The sequence below is a fragment of the Ursus maritimus genome, unplaced genomic scaffold (assembly GCF_017311325.1).
Source record: "Ursus maritimus isolate PB19 unplaced genomic scaffold, ASM1731132v1 scaffold_27, whole genome shotgun sequence".
NCBI classification, from domain to species: domain Eukaryota; kingdom Metazoa; phylum Chordata; class Mammalia; order Carnivora; family Ursidae; genus Ursus; species Ursus maritimus.
Window position 1 is genome coordinate 33,130,885 of NW_024425230.1, and position 15,692 is coordinate 33,146,576.

Sequence of the window (15,692 nt, forward strand, 5' to 3'; positions counted from 1 at the left end):
GACCGTTCGTCCACACCTGGCACACGCTGGGCACTCAATAAATCATTGTCAAGTGAGTGGATGAACATGGGAAGGGGCTTGCAGGAGGAGCCAGGTAACTGCTGGAAAGCGGTATGATTAAATTGATTTCTCGGTGATCACGGAGCACTTCTCTGGGGACTTTGTCCGAAGAGACAGGCCATGTCCTTCCTGTTGCTCAGCAGGATGTTGGAGTCCCCAAAAGTAGACAGACTCAAATGGAATGAGACCTTGCTTTGGTCCAGAGAACATTTGCACGTTCGCCAGTCAATGCTTTTGGAAAATGTGGAGATTTGGTTCTGATTCAAGCTTCTGCTCAGGCTTTTTTAAAAGCTATTTTTGGTAATATTTATAAGCATCGTGGGGACCAGGCCTGGACCTGTCTTATTCACTGAGGACTCAAAGCATCTAACAGGTGCCTGACACACAGGACAGGCTCAATAAATAACTAATAAGTAAATGCAGGAATTTTGGTGTTCTCTGCTTCCCACCCCCAAGCCAAGACAGACACCGAGGCCTGGCAGTTTCTGTACCAAGGGGGACGTGAGTGAGAGCCGTGGCTTTCTCGGAGGGAGAATTGCTCAGTGCAGTGAGTTGACCCATCTGCAGGATTCCCCAGGGGGCGCTGGGCGACCAGGGGGTGAACGTGGGGACCGAATGCTCGGGGCAATGCTCGCTTATTACTCATGCTCTCCCGAGCCATAGCCAACAGCTCTTGCGATGTGCTTCTGGGATCAACCACTGTCTTTCCTGGGCCCTGCTCCAGGCTCCGGGCAGTCCTGGGTTGGAGAGTACATTCTCAATGAGCTGTTTGCCTCACGACCAGGACCTGCTCAGGCCACTGACTTCTCCGTGCTCTGCAGTCTCCAGACGCATCAGAATCCGCTTGCTTTGCTGGTGAGAAAGTTTGTTTGCCCCCGGGGTCCTTGGGGAAGGAAGTAGCCGCAAGTGAGATGCAGGGTGGCTGGAACTGTGAAGGTTGCAATCTCACTCCGATGGGCTGGGTGGGATCCTGGTCAGGCCCCTGGCGAGATGGCAGCTGGAAGACGTCTGTGCGTGCTTGACCCGTGCTCTGTTGTCTCCTCTCCTCTCCCCCCATTTCTCTTCTCTTCCCTCCGTCTGCTCCACCCCATTCTCCTGCCCACCCCCACTCTGAAAATCAAGGCCGTGGGAGGCTTTAGCGGAGGGGAGAACAGAAGGGAGGCTGGAAGGAACTCTTCCTCCTGGCAATCGCATTTTCCTCCAGCCACTGGTGGCCAGCCATGGAGAGCGCGCTTCGAGCAGCTCAAATCACGGCACTGGGATGGTTCTGCGGCCAACTGGCTATCATTAGCAGCATTTAGAAATGTCTCCCCTTTCCTCCAGTCTCTCCCTCTCTGCCCGTCTCAGCTCTAACAGCTGGAAGAAATTTCTCCTTCATCTGCTATATTCAATCTTTCACGAAGCTCCATCAATTTTGCCTTTGAAATTTCTTTGCACCGGCCCCTTCTCTCGTTCCCACTGCTAATCCCCGAGGCCTGGCTCTCATCCCCCTTTGCATGCCCGGGCTGCCTCGAGAACCTCTTGGCAGGGTTCCCGGCCTCTGGCCTCTGTATCTTCGATCCATCCCGCACGACCAAGCCCGACTCCTCTTTCTCAAAGCCGTTTGCATCCAAGGGGGCCTCAGCTCGGGATCCCTGGGCTCTCCAAACTATGTGGCATCTCCCAGACAGCTTTTGTCGCTCCCTCTGCTGTATCATTTCTTCCCAGAGCGGTGGCCGTGTTAATTACCCGAGGCTCCTACAACACACAAAGTCGGTGGCTTAAAAAACAACAGAGTCTTGTTTTCTTACAGTTCCGGAGCCCAGAAACCTGAACTGAGTCTTAGGGGCCCAAACTAAGGCATCAGCAGGGCTGTGCTTCCTTGGGAGCCTCCAGGGAGAACAGTTTTCCTGTCTCTTCCAGTTTCTGGTGGTGACTGATGGTCCTCTTGGCGTGTGGTCGCGTCACTCCTTTGCCTCCGTGGCCCGTCTCTCCGCATCTGTGGTCACATTGCCTCTTCCTCTCTGTGCGTCAAATCTCTGTCTTACAAGAGACTTGGGATCGCATTTAGGGCGCAGCTGGATTGTCCAGGATCATCTCTGCATCTCAAGTCCGAACTTCATCAAGTCTGCAAAGCTGTGATAGTCACAGGGTCCAGGCTTGAGGACACGGCTATCTTTGGGGACCATCATGCAGCCAGTCACTGGCTTCTTATCCATTCAGCACTACAGCAAATATCTGATGGGCACCCACTCTATGCTAGGCTCTGTTCTGGGCAACAGAAGTCATTAAGACTTACAAAGACTTTTCCTAAGGTCATCTACAGGGTGAGCCACCCCTTATCTGGGCTCTGTCCTTCCTGGAGCATGGTGTTAGGACAGAGCACGATCGCCCCATTCTACTGCATTGTCACCTGTTATGTGCCTGTCCCCCTCCATCTCCCTGAGCCGCTTGAAGGTTGAGGTAACCTCTCCTATCTGTACTTAGGGCTGGATGGGCCACGTAGTCGGGACTCAGTGAACAAGTCTCTCATTGCGACCTTCTTCACTCTTCCTACTATGTCTATAATTTCCTTAAATAGTGAGATGGCTCTAATAATACTCTATGCCTCCAAATAAACATTCAGGGTCTGGCCTTCCTGGTGTTCATCTCCTTGGGCCTGGGTGACTGGGGGGATGCCCTAGAGGGCATCTGCCACCCTGCTCTGCCTGGTCCCCAACAGTGTCTTGATTTAATGCTTTTCCTTGTCCGTTTCTATTGCCGGTCGGCGTTGGGGGGAGTGAAAGTGGGGGGAGCAGCTGTGACATCAGAGGATTGCTGTCTGCGGCGACTCCTGGGTCACGCTTACGAGGGCTGTTCTAGCAGGGCCCATCCATAGCCCCACTGGTGCTATGCCAACACCATCAGTCCAGATCTAGTAAACTGGGGCTTCGTTCCCCTAGGCAGATAGGACGAGTATTCTCGGTAGGGTCTTTCTTGGCAAGTCCTGATGCACACAGTGCCCCGTCACCTACTGCCCTGTGCTCTTGGTTTATCATTTTTTAAACCTGATACCTGTTACCCTGCCTCAGGAAAGCACATACAGTGCAGTAAACCAGTGGTGCCAACTGGGACCCCCTGGATCTGTACGTGGCCCTTGGAAATGCTGGGCTTGGTTGTAGCCTAATGTCTAGGAAGGGCTTTGAAAAGGCAGTGCCACTCGAAATGTCACACTTGCCTTACAAGCTGGGCCCGTCCTGTATTTCAGTTTTCTCTGTGCCCCCTGCGGGCACTGGCATTGAGAGCTCAGCAGTGACTGTTTCCCGATCTGCTCCAACAGCGTGTGCCGCTTTTCCGGGTGGAAACTCCCCAGGGAGAAAGATCATGTCGCACCCCCCACCCCCATCACTCCGTGGCCTCCCACAGAGCCTCACCAAGTGAACCTGGCTGGTGGATGTTTGGATGCTGGACAGTGCTTTCTGAGCTGAGGCTTTTACTCACTTCTCAGATGACTTTGGCCACATCCCTACGCCATTTGTGCTGTCGTTTGATTAACATTTGTGCTTAACCTCTCTCCGATTCTAGCTTAGATAAGTCGACACTTATTTTATTTTTTAAAGATTTTATTTCTTTATTTGAGACAGAGCAAGAGCACGCGAGCGAGCGAGCAAGCGTGTGCGTGTGAGGGAAAGAGAGCGAGAGAGACATGAGCAAGCACAGGGGCAGAGGCAGAGGGAGAAGAAGACTCCCTGGTGAGCACAGAGCCCCTAGGTCACGGAGCTCCATCCCAGGACCCGGGGATCAGGACCTGAGCCGAAGGCAGACACTCCACCGACTGAGCCACCCAGGCGTCCCACGTATAAACTTATTTTAAAAGGAAACATTGCATCTGTACCATAAATAGAAAACCAGCATTGCAATGGGATTCCGGGCAGGCTGCCCCAGAATGTGCCATTCGGGCCTATGGACTATTTCGAGCTAAAGACGCCCAAGGCCCGTCGGAGTCAGGGAGAGCCTTTACCTGCCCCTACATGGCCCGAAAGACTTTAGATGCAGGGCCTGTACCGGGAAGAGAGCTATGCTTTTCTCATTTTCCTGTAACTTGTCGTCCTCCCCTTCGAGCCCCAGAGCCCTACCCCCTTCTGCTTAGCTTAGATGGTGTATAAGCCTCAGTTACTGACTGTCTGAGAGGGTCTCCTGTCTTTGTGGGGCTCCCATACGTACACCTATTAATCTGCCTCATGTCAATTCAGTTATCAGACCAGCCAAAGAACGCAGAAGGGAAGAAGGGAAAACGTTTTCCTCCCTTACGGTCACTTGTCATAAATAGAATGTAACTATAAATAAGTATACTAAGAACAAAACAATATTATTCACCTACAAATTGAAATACACAATGAAATGCAGGGTAACAAACAGCGAATTGATTCCCAGGATCTAATTGATTCACAAAAATGAGACCCTCAGTGAGAAAGGTGGGATGGCTCAGGACCAGGCACTAATAAAAGAATAGTAAGCTTGGTGTCCTTTGAGTTAAGATGACCACGGGTTTCTACGTCAATGAAATGATAATGTATTTTAGCTTTGGGGATAACCAGCACTGAGAAGCCCATCTCACATGTGTTCATAGCCAGAAAGGGTACCTTCCCATGGCCCAGATGGGAGACAAATGTTAAACAATTAAAGTGTTTTAGTTTGCGTATCTTTCGGTCCAGGTAAAAGAACAGATGCTTCATAACTTCCTTCATGTGGAGTTATGAACCATAAATATATACAATGAGCCTGTGAACCCAGCCCCATCTTAGGAGCATTGCTGATAGACCGCTTCTCTCCAGGGGAGCCTCCAGTCCCTGCCTTCCTCCCCTCCTCTCCTCCGGTAAAAATTGTCCTGACTTCCTTTGCATTTAAAAATAGTTTAACCATCTAGGACCTTCCTGAACAGTATATTGTTTGGATTTGCTTGAATATGAGGTTTATAAAATGCTGTCGTCTCGTTAACATCTTTTAGGAGACGGGGTAATTGGCTACGGTGCGTCTATGCAACGGGAAATGAGCCCACTCAGACTGCACGCAACCCCTCGGATTAATCCGCGTAAGGCGGTCAGCTGGTCACTGACTCCTATTCTACCCAGGCAGTTCCAGCTTTCACCTTCAATGAAATTCGACGGTGGGTAGCATGAAAAGGGCTCCCCTTCCTCCGCCTTCCATAGCCCAGCTACTTTCTATAGAGACCAGTTTTAGCTGCTGAGACCGCTCTCCTCAGAAAGCCCTGCTTGCAAGACTGGCCCTTCGCTGACATCCAGCAACGTGGGTGTGGGCAAGGTCCCCACCATTCCCTAGTAAGGGCGGCTCCCGGTGCCTGTCCAAACAGTGTGACTCACACTCAACACCTGCTTGCCTTCTGGGAGGCTGGAATTTTGGTATGTGGCAGGCAGAGGGCGCCTATGTGACCAGGACACCGTTCCGCATTCTCCCAGTAAAAGCCACAGGCAGGCACCTAATGAGCTTCCCCAGGAGACAGCATTTCACACGTGCTGTCACAACTCCCTGCTGGGGAATTAAGCTTGTCCTGTGTGACTCCAAAGGGGGAGAGGACCCTGGAAGCGTGTGCCTGGTTTCCTCTAGACTTGGCCCCATGCGCCTTTCTCTTTGCTGACTTTGCTCTGTATCTTTTTGCTGTAATGAATCGTAGCCATGAGTAGGACCGTGTGCTGAGTCCTCGGAGTCTGCCGGGGGGTGCTCTTGGGGGGCCTCGGACTCCTCCAAACTTCTGTTTCCTGCACCACATTGAGACTGTACGTGGAATAACCTTTGCTCTGAGATTTATACTTTGGAGGGCTCGAATATCTCACACACACACACACACACACGCACACTCTCTCTCTCACACACACACGCACACGCACACACTCTCTCTCACACACACATACACACACATGCACACACACTCTCTCACACACGCACACACACACACTCTCTCACACACACATGCACACACACTCTCACACATGCACACACACTCACACACACGCACACACTCACACACTCACATACACGCATGCACACACTCACATACACACACACACAAGTACACTTGCCTCTGACACTTGGGATCTGGAGCTCAGGGTGGGCCCAGCACAATCGTAACCCTAAAGACCGGCTCTGTCACAATCACCATCCAGACCCCGGGGACACCTTCCTGCACATCTCTGTCTATGCTCGGGATAACTGGATCCGATACTGTGAAGGTTGTGTGCCCGACACTTCTAGAAATGTTGGAGGCGGACGGCTCCTCGAGAGCAGGGCGGATCGGGGCTGGGGAAGGGCTTGCGTAAGAGAAAAGGCAAATTAATTACCTTGTCAAATCCTTCCTCTCAGCTGGAATGCAGTCGATTCTTGTAGAACAAATTCTTGTTTCTCTGCAGTGCCGAGCACTCATTCTCTTGCTTCCCTTCATACTCGCATCCCTGGTTCTGGAGATAAGAACGAACGCCGTGCTCCCAACACTTGCGAATGGATGCTGAGCGTATTTTACTAGAGCGAACAATTCGTATTACTCTTAACAGTCGCAAACTGTTTTATTTTTATAAAAATATTTAATATCCAAATTTTTAAGAAATTAAATGTAAAAGTTTCAGCTTTATTTAAGAACCTTTGATTAAAATATTTTATATGTATTTTGATTTATATTTTGCCTTTTAATTTTTCTAGCCATTTTTAATATTTTAGAAGAGAAATAACTTTTACTGAATCATATCAAAATATGATTTTTAAAAAATTTTCCCAATTTTTACACATAGTTTAAGGAACTTTAAAAATGAAAGTACATTCATGGTTTATTCTCTTTGAATACAGTCACGTTTTATATTTCAATTATTACATGATTATTGTCAATAGAGTCAGGTTTTGTGAAAATGGATGTACTTGGAGATTTCTTTGAAGTGAAGGCAAAAATGTTAGGAAATAAATATAAAGTAATAAATGAGCTATGTCTCCATTTATTTTAATACTTGTTCAAATATGACCAGCCCATTAACAGAACACTCAGACGTGCACAATAATAGTTAAACTGAGTTGTCTTTAAGGGAAGACCTTCAGGTATTTAAAGGCTACAACCATACGAATTTTTTCAGTTTACATTGTTACGAAGATCTTTTGGTCCAGGTGGTGCATAGGACATTGTAGTTGATGTAACAGTTGGCTGTGTGAGAACTTGCGTGTGTAGACACACGGCGTGCGGGCCCCGCTCACCCCTGGCCCTGCCCGTGTTCACGCGCGTCTTCTTCCCCCCTTTCCTCACTGCAGGGGGACGTGGTTTCCGGTGAGGCAGGAGCCCCTGGTGTGGAGTGCTGGGCAGCTGCGTGGACCAGGCCACCGCAGACTCTGTGTGCAGGAGTCACCAGGGCCAAGGCCACGCCAAGGCCAAGGGAGAGAAAAGACCCGGGAGCCTCCCTCCTCAGTGGGAGGCCCAGAAAGCCTTCCTCCATGCACCCTTTAGCTTCTGTACACAGTTCTGGAAACACGGATGCTGGGGAAAAGGCTCACATTTTGTGCTTGGCAGGAGGGGGGCCGCTGATGTTTAGCTCTGCTGCTTTCTGGCAATGTCACTCTGAACTGATTGCCTTAAACTTTTTGATGTTGATTCCACATATGCAAAATGGAAATACTCATTCTCCCTTTTCAGTGATGAAAATTGGAGATTTGTATCTAAAACACACAGCATGTGCCTGGGATGCGGATTCATACATGGTAACCAGTGGTTTTGAACAGGGAAACTGAGGAAGGGTGTCACGCAGGAGGCTAACGGCACACTGGTGGCCAGTAGGAGAATGAAGACCCAGGCATCCTGATGCCCAGTCTGATGGTCTTTCCATTTTCTGGGCTCTCTATAGCCTGGGTCCTCTAAAGCCCACCTGCTCGCCTGGCCACACCTGGGTTAGGAAGGATGCTTACTCTCTGCGCTGTGAGGTGTCTTGGTTGAGCACCAGTTCACTTTCCTCGGGATCTAGCTTGGGCGATTTACAGCCAGTTCGAGTGCACACTGGAGGTCCCCTTACCTGTAAGTTATTCCACTGGTAATTAGATTTCTTTCTATTGTGGGAAGCCAGCATGTGTAAATCCGCAGAAACCTGGGACCAGATGATATAAGGGTCACCTGAGCCTCCGTGCTGCCTAAAATGCATCTTCCAGGAAAATGATTTCTCTGGGCACGTAAGTTACTGTGGTCCCAGGGTAACTGTCGCTCAGGCTCTGACCATTCCCGTGATGCTGTGTTCATGTGATGTAGTGTTCATGGCCCCTCGGCAGCCTGCCCGCCTTGCCCTGCTCTCTGAGCAGACGAGGCTCATTGATGCTTGCTGTTGCTGGATATGACAAATGTAAGGGGAGGGGGCAGAGAGTGGGGGGGGATCTGCTTCCTTCCCGGCCCACTTTTCTTCCCAGGCTAGACAGACTCAAGTCCAGAGATTCTTATCCCTCAGGTGAGCCACTTGGAGGTCAAAGACACTTTGAACCGTGGCACAAATGGCTATCCATTTGCAAGAGGATAAAATCGGGTCCCTACCTCATGCCGTGTATAATAACAAATTCCAGATGGATTAAAGGTTTGTGCATTAGATATAAAATATTAAGAAATTAAAAGAGTGTAAGACTATGTTTATGTAAGATTACATGTAAATTAGTCTGTCTATGTAAGTATGTATGTATGTATCTATCTATCCATCCATCCCTCAAGGCCAGGTAGAGGGACACATGTCATGTCCCTACTTCATCTCTATCTCTATATCTTGGGGTGAGGAAGGGCTGTCTAAATCTGGCGCCAAACGCAGAAGCCAAAAGGAAAAACGCTTGGCAAGTTGGACCACCTAAAAATTAAAAAGCAAAACATAAAGACCCCCCCAAACCTGTACTATGGAAGAAGCCATAAAAAAACCAAAATATAAATTCATTATATGGTATTTGGTACATATACTAGCAGGAAAGCTGTGAATACCTATGCTATAGAACGTATTCCCCAGATCAATCAGAAACAACAAAAACAGGTAAACCGGAAAGGTACACACACACACACACACACACACACACACACACACACACACACTGCAAATGGCCCATTAAAGAGGAAGCAAATGTAAAAAGATATTCTATCTCATTAATAACTAAGGAAATTTCAATGTAAGCAACAATGTGGCATTGTTTTTATTTTTGCCTATCTGATTAAAAAGATTGGTAACCTTCAGAATTGGGGAGACTGAAGAAATGAGCACACACCCAGTGTTGGTAGGAATGTAAATCCCTGTGACCTTTTTGAGGGGAATTTGTCAAGAGACGTATACACTTAGAATGTGCTTGTTGAATAATACAGCTCTCTCTCCTCTGAGAATTCATCCTCCAAAAATCGTAGCACGGACGAGTAAAGATATACGTACAAGGACATCCTTTGTACTGTGGCTTATGAGAACAAACAGTAGTAAAAGATTCCCATCGCAGAGCATGGTGTATTTATGTAATGGAATTCTACCCCACTGTTGAGAAAGAAGCTAGATCTGTGTAATAAGTACTAATGTTTTTCTGAGCATTTATCATGGTAAGCACTTTTCTGAGTGCTCTATGTGACCTCACTTAACCCTCTCGACATTTTATAAAGTAGACAGTGTTGTAATTATCCATATGTACCAGCAGAGGCACAGAGAGGTTATGAACCTTCACAAGATCACACAGCTGTGAGAGGTCAGAGCTGGTATTTGAACGAGGCGGTGAGGCTCCGGAGCCACGGACGAGGAAGGGGGTCACCAATAAAGGTTAAGTGTTATGGGATAAAAAAATCCAGCAGCGAAAAGATATAGCATAATTGCAGTTTGGTTAAAATGTGTGTAACTACATATATAAAATGTATATTGTTTATATGTATGTTTGCATTGCTGTAATTACAGGAAGATTATTTTGGTGGGAGCAACTGAAGGGACAGTGAGTGGGTTGATTTATTTTCTTCCTAAAAAAGTGGTGGGATTAAAAAAAAATAAGGCTAGTTGCTCAGTTCCCTTCTGTTTTTATTTATTTATTTTATTACCCATGCCTACTTTACTTGAATGAAATAAAAACGGCCCCGTCTGGTAACAAAAATACATTCTTGAAAAATAACACATCTAATTCATGCCAGAAATAACAATCCCAGTTTGGAAATAGAGCTTTCAATAGTTACTATTTAGCGGTAGATAAATTATTTTAAATAAAGGCTTTAAAAATGATTTCAAAGGTAGCATCTCGTCTTTGCAGAAAACAGGAAATTACAGAGCTGATGGAATGAGTGGTCATCTAGTTGGTTCTGGGAAGCCAGTGCCTCCTGTACCGTGGTCCGTGTACTTGCTTCTCTGTTTTCTTCCCAGCATCCTGTTTCCATGACATCCTGCTCCAATCCCTGGTACCCAAAGCAAACTTGGTCAGGGGCTGGGAGTCACGATGTGCTTAGAGTGCCCTGGGCCAACTAGGTGACATTATGGGGGCTAGTCCAGGACGGAGACCCTGTCCATTTGCTGGTGGCCAGAGTCCTAGGGTCCCAAGACCTCTAGCTGCTTGACTCGGAAGGGGCTCTGGGCTTGGTAGGCACTTGGGCTCTGTGGACCGTCTGGGTCAGGTGAGGGCCAAGGCTGAGGAGCAGTGGGTTGCCAGGGCGTGGTGGGCTCATTAAGCCTTGAGAAGACCAGTGGAGCTCAACCGGGGTTGCTTCTGCTCCCAAGGGGACATTTGGCAATGTCTGGAGGCACTTGTGATTGTTACAACTGGGGAGTGGGTGCTACTAGCAGTGGTAGGCGAGGGATGCTGTTGAGCGTCCTACAGTATATACTGGTAGCCAAAGAATTACCCAGCCCTGAATCTCAATGGTGCTGAAATTTCAAAACCTGCCTGGACTTAGATACCTCTGGTCAGCCTTGCTGCCGGAAGGGTGGGGGTCCTAAGGGCCCCACATCTGGAAGTTCCTTCGCTGGAGTGCTCATATTCCAGAGGAGAAGCAGACTAGTCCAAGGCCAGGTGGAGAGACCAAGCCCCGTCCTCCCCTCGCCCACCTCCCTGAGGGGCTGTATTTCCGAGGAGCTGGGAGGAATTAAGTTATAACAATGACTAATGTTGATACAGCATTTGACAGGTGACGAAGTGCTTCCTCTGTGCTTGAGTTTAGTACAGGCTGGGGTCCTCTGCACTCCCCCCCCCATTGCTGAGGTCATGGGCTGGTGGGGGGAGAGGGGGAAGGCTACACCTGCTTCTCATTCTCCCATGAAATCCGTTCTTTGTCATAAGACTCTTCACGTTCTCCCTTTGATCGTAACTCAATGATACAAACCCTGTGAGTTATGCCAGGTTCCACTTATGAGAGGGAGCCTTTTCCCCAGCAGATGTCAAGGCAAACAGACCTTTTCTCCCAATGCCATGGCGGACTGAGGTTGATGAACTTGGCTGGAGCTGGGATGCGGTGAAATCAGATGGGTTAAGTGTGGGTTTCATGTCCTGATAAATAGAAGCTTGGAGAAGGAGGGTGGGCAGGAAGAGCTGGCCAGGGAGGCTGGACATGGGGGAGATGGACTAATTACCATGTGTCAGGCACTTTGCACCCATTATTTCACTTGCTTCTCATGACAACCCCTTGAAATGGGTTGTTATGATCGTATCTATTTTTCCTCGGAAGAATTCAAGCTCAGAGAGGTTAATTTCCTTGGCCAAGCTCATATAACTTGAAAGTGCTGCTTATGGGGTCCTCCTGGGGCATCAGAGATTTGGCAAGGGCAAATGTAGTTGGTAGACTGGCAGGAGAGCTGTGGGCCCAGGACACGGCAGTCCTAGGTAACTGGGCTCTGCTGCCATCCCACTGAGCAAGGTGGCCTAAGGCCGGGAGGAAGGAGGGGATCAGTGTGGCCGCTGGACAGAGCATCACTTGTCTGGGGACTGGAGGAACTAGGGTGAGGGGACTGGGAACGGGCAAGAGGGGGCAGAGGCTGCCAGAGTGGGTGCCTGGAAGGACCTGCAGACCAGAACGGGGGTGGCCATAGCTCAGAGGGGCTGAGAGGGTCTCTTCACTGACTCACATGTGTGTCCTGTGACTGGTGAAGCGGGACATTCCGTGGTAAATGGCACGTGACTCCTGGGGGGCCTCACCCCCCTGCTGATGGGCAGATGGTCTATGGTCAAATGTCCTACCAGGATGCCAGTAGCTTCTTGGCTCCTGCAAGGGGTGTGGGGAGAGTTGCCTCTCTGAGTGGTGCCTAGATCAGAGCACGGGCTGGATTTCTGCCTTCTTAGCGAGGTGTCCATGGAGGACAGGTATAGGGGAGGCCCTGGCTTCCACAGTGGGCCGGCGGGGAGCTCGTGGCCAGAGAAGAGGCCTTGAGGAGGGTGGGGTGCTGAGTCCAGCCATGCCTCATCTAGATGCACGGCCCTGTCCTGGGCTGGCTCAGGGTGCTCCCAGGGAGTCTTTGCTGAGGGGACGAATCCAAGAGGATAACCTTCCTTTTGGTTCCCTGGGGTGAGTCCTCAGCGTTGTCTGGAAGGAAATTTGGGAATGAGGAAGAGGATGTTTTGGGCGATGTGAGATGGAGCCTAGAAAGGGGAGAAGCTGGACTCATTGTGCCAACTTTATCAGTAGATGCTTTAGAGTCCTCGAACGGTAATAGCCGAATATTACTGAGTGATCCGTTACCACGAGCCAGCCAGTGTGCTAACCTTGCTGAGACGGGCAGTTTTATGTCACTGGGCCATGGCGCTAGCCTCCAGCTGTTCAACCTAACACTAATCTGGGTGTTGCTATGAAGGTAGATGTCATTAAAGTCCCAAAGCAGTGACTTTAAGGGAGAAGGATTATCCTAGACAATCTGGGTGGGCCTCACCTAATCAGTCGAAGAAGGGCTGACCTTCCCCTGAAGGAGAAGAAATTCCACCTGTGGGCTGCAGCTTCCATTCGTGTCAGAGCATCCAGTCTGCCCTTCTGACGGCCGCCCCGGGAACTTCAGACTCACCCAGCCAGCCACACAAGCGTGTGAGCCAATTCTTTGCAATAGACATGCCCCCTGCTGGTGTTATTTCTACAGTTGACCTTGGACCCATAGACCTTTATATGAATCAACTTACCTAATTCTCTCCAGAAGCACTGTGAGAGTCACTACTATTGACCCCAATTTAACTGAAGCCCTGTGAGAGCAAGCCGCAGAGCATGGACTCACACCTCACGTTCTCATCCGTCACCCCAGACTGTCACAGGGAGGGAGCCACGTCGACTGCAGACGGTGCTGCACGTCTGACCAAAGGTAAGGTGCACGGGGCAGCTGTCACAGGCTCAGGACCAACGGGAGGGAGGTGGCAGCAGCTCCCTTAGGCAGGTCCCTGCGGCAGTTGGACTGGGGGACACACACGTCTCAACATCACCTCTGAGCGGCGATCTGTCCTTGACCCCACGTTCCCTGACGTTCCGAGTGTGCATGGAATGTTCCCCGCATCTTGCTTTTGCCCGCATCTTGCTTTTGCCCGTATTTTGCTTTCGGGTGATCCTCTGGTGGTTTGTTCTCAGTGTTTCCTCACAGGGCTGAGCTTATGACAATTCCCTGAAACGGTCACGATCTGTCCTCTCAACTGAACGCCTTCCTCTGATTCATTCGTTCGGGGTGACATCTCAACAAAGCAGCACCCAGCTCGCTCTGAAGAAGAAAGGTAGGTTGTGGCTTGGAAGGAACTCGGGAGCCTGAAATGGGGTGGCAGCGCTCTCTGGCCGTGCGTACCACACCCGGGAGAAAATCACCCCTCAGCACTAAGGAGTTAAGGAAAAACCCTTGGGTCCAATGTTTTGGGTGTTAATTTTACACAGTTTAAAATCATGGAGTACATTTCTGTGGCTTTTGATTTGTCCTAGCTCAGACCCCGAACGCTGCTCACCTCGACCTCCTCCCCCTGCCCCTGCTTGCGGCCCCATGGCTCTCCCTTCCCACACCTGCTGCCTGGAGCGAGGAGGACACCTGCCAGCCCGGGAGCTGGAGGACGGACTGCGACGACTCCTCGCAATGACTTCTGGAAAATGCAGAACAGAACACGAGCGAACGTCGTTGTGGGTGCAGTGTGTGCACACGTGCGTGTATGTTTCCCTGTGTTGGAAGGGGTGCGGGGCAGCGGGCAGAAGGTGGGTGGCTAATAATAAGCAGGGGCTGAATCTCTGTTCCAGGCCGAGAAGTAAGGTTTAAAGCGAGGGGACGAGACTTGGGGTCTGAACTCACGGGTCCTCAAGGATGGGGCTGGGGGACAGAAGGCTCAGTCTGGTGGAAGCAGAAGGGACACAGAGCCCAGTGGCCATGACTTCCCGACTTAGTTCCAAGGACTAGAGTATTTTCATTCTTTCTCTGTCTTTGCTTGTCTATTTCCGTCTGTCAGTCTCTGCCTCTCTCTCACACTCTTTTTCTTTTGAAGCAGAAAAGCTGTTGAGTGGCTCACAGAATCGCCCAGGAAAAGGAACACAGACCTCCCAAAGGCCCAGGCACAAAAGAAAGAGCCAAGGGCAAAGTCACGGCCCAGAACCAGGCCAGGAGGGACACCTCTGTTGATGCCGTTGTCATGGCGGCCGTGGAGCTGCTGGGCCCTGGCTGCTGCCTACACCAGAACCAGGGAAGCTTTTCAAAGACCTGGCACAGCTCTGCTGGGAGTCTTAGAGGTGATCGGAGTCCCTACAGAGCCCAGCTGGCTAGGGTGGGGCCGGCTAGATAGGGCCTTGGGATTCCGGTTTATTGCTGGACATAGAAGGAACGATTATGGTCAACTCCCGTGCTCACTGGGCACAGAGGGTAGAGGAGGAATTTCAAACCCAAATTTTACCCCGGAACACCAGCAGTCCCTTCCCTAAATTCCCTAGAGGTGTTGGGGGCAGCTGTGGCCCCTCGTAAGGTGGGTGCCTCTGTGGGACAGCTCCCGGACACTCCGGGTCTGCAGGTGCAGCGTCTCCTCGAAAGTGAATTGGCCACGTGGCACTGGAGTGGGGAGAGAGGAGGAGTGAAAGCCAGGACTCAAGAGAATGGGGAAAACGGAGATTCTGGAATGTTCTAGCTGCAGATCCCTGGGTCTTGGTTTACTTTGGGCCATGGATTGTTTCCAAGAGCGGAGACGTGGACCTCCAGGAGCCAGCTTTCGTGGTCCTGAGAGGTGGGAAGCAGGGACGGTGGGGTGGGCACCAGCGGGAAGAGGAGGCCGCCGTCTCTGTGCAGGTGGGCTGCGGCGGCCAGGGCGAGCCTGCTCTGGGAGGGGCGGCTTCCAGAGCCCGGGGAACTGGGCGTCTCAAGGGCTCAGCCCAGAAGGGAAGTCGGACCCTAGGAGAGCGGGTGAAGGGTGGCCTTTGCGTTTCCAGCCAGTTCTTACGAGATGACCGAGAGGGCTGGTGGCGAGTTCAGTCTCACAGAAACCACAGGCTGTGCAGCCCTGGGAATATGTGGACTTTCTGGGCTCCTTTCTCTGTATCAGAAAATCAGACCTGCCTCTGCCAGGCCGAGAACCGCCAAGAGGACGTCTGGGAGCTGGGAGGAGACACAGCTGGAACCCGTGGCGGGCTCTGCATGGGGAGAACTGGCACTTGGCGGCTGGGAACTTGGGTGTGTGTATGCACATGCGTGTGCGTGTGTGACTGTGTGTTTGCATGTGAATGTGTATGTATATGT

General features: G+C 50.4%; 1 long non-coding RNA gene across 1 annotated transcript; it reads left to right on the forward strand.

Moving 5' to 3' along the window:
* Positions 1-422: 422 nt before the first annotated feature.
* Positions 423-10,246, forward strand: LOC103679026. The gene is made up of 3 exons (XR_572803.2): positions 423-915; positions 5,027-5,185; positions 7,324-10,246. It is a non-coding gene; the product is annotated as an uncharacterized LOC103679026 (long non-coding RNA).
* The last annotated feature ends 5,446 nt before the right edge of the window (positions 10,247-15,692 follow it).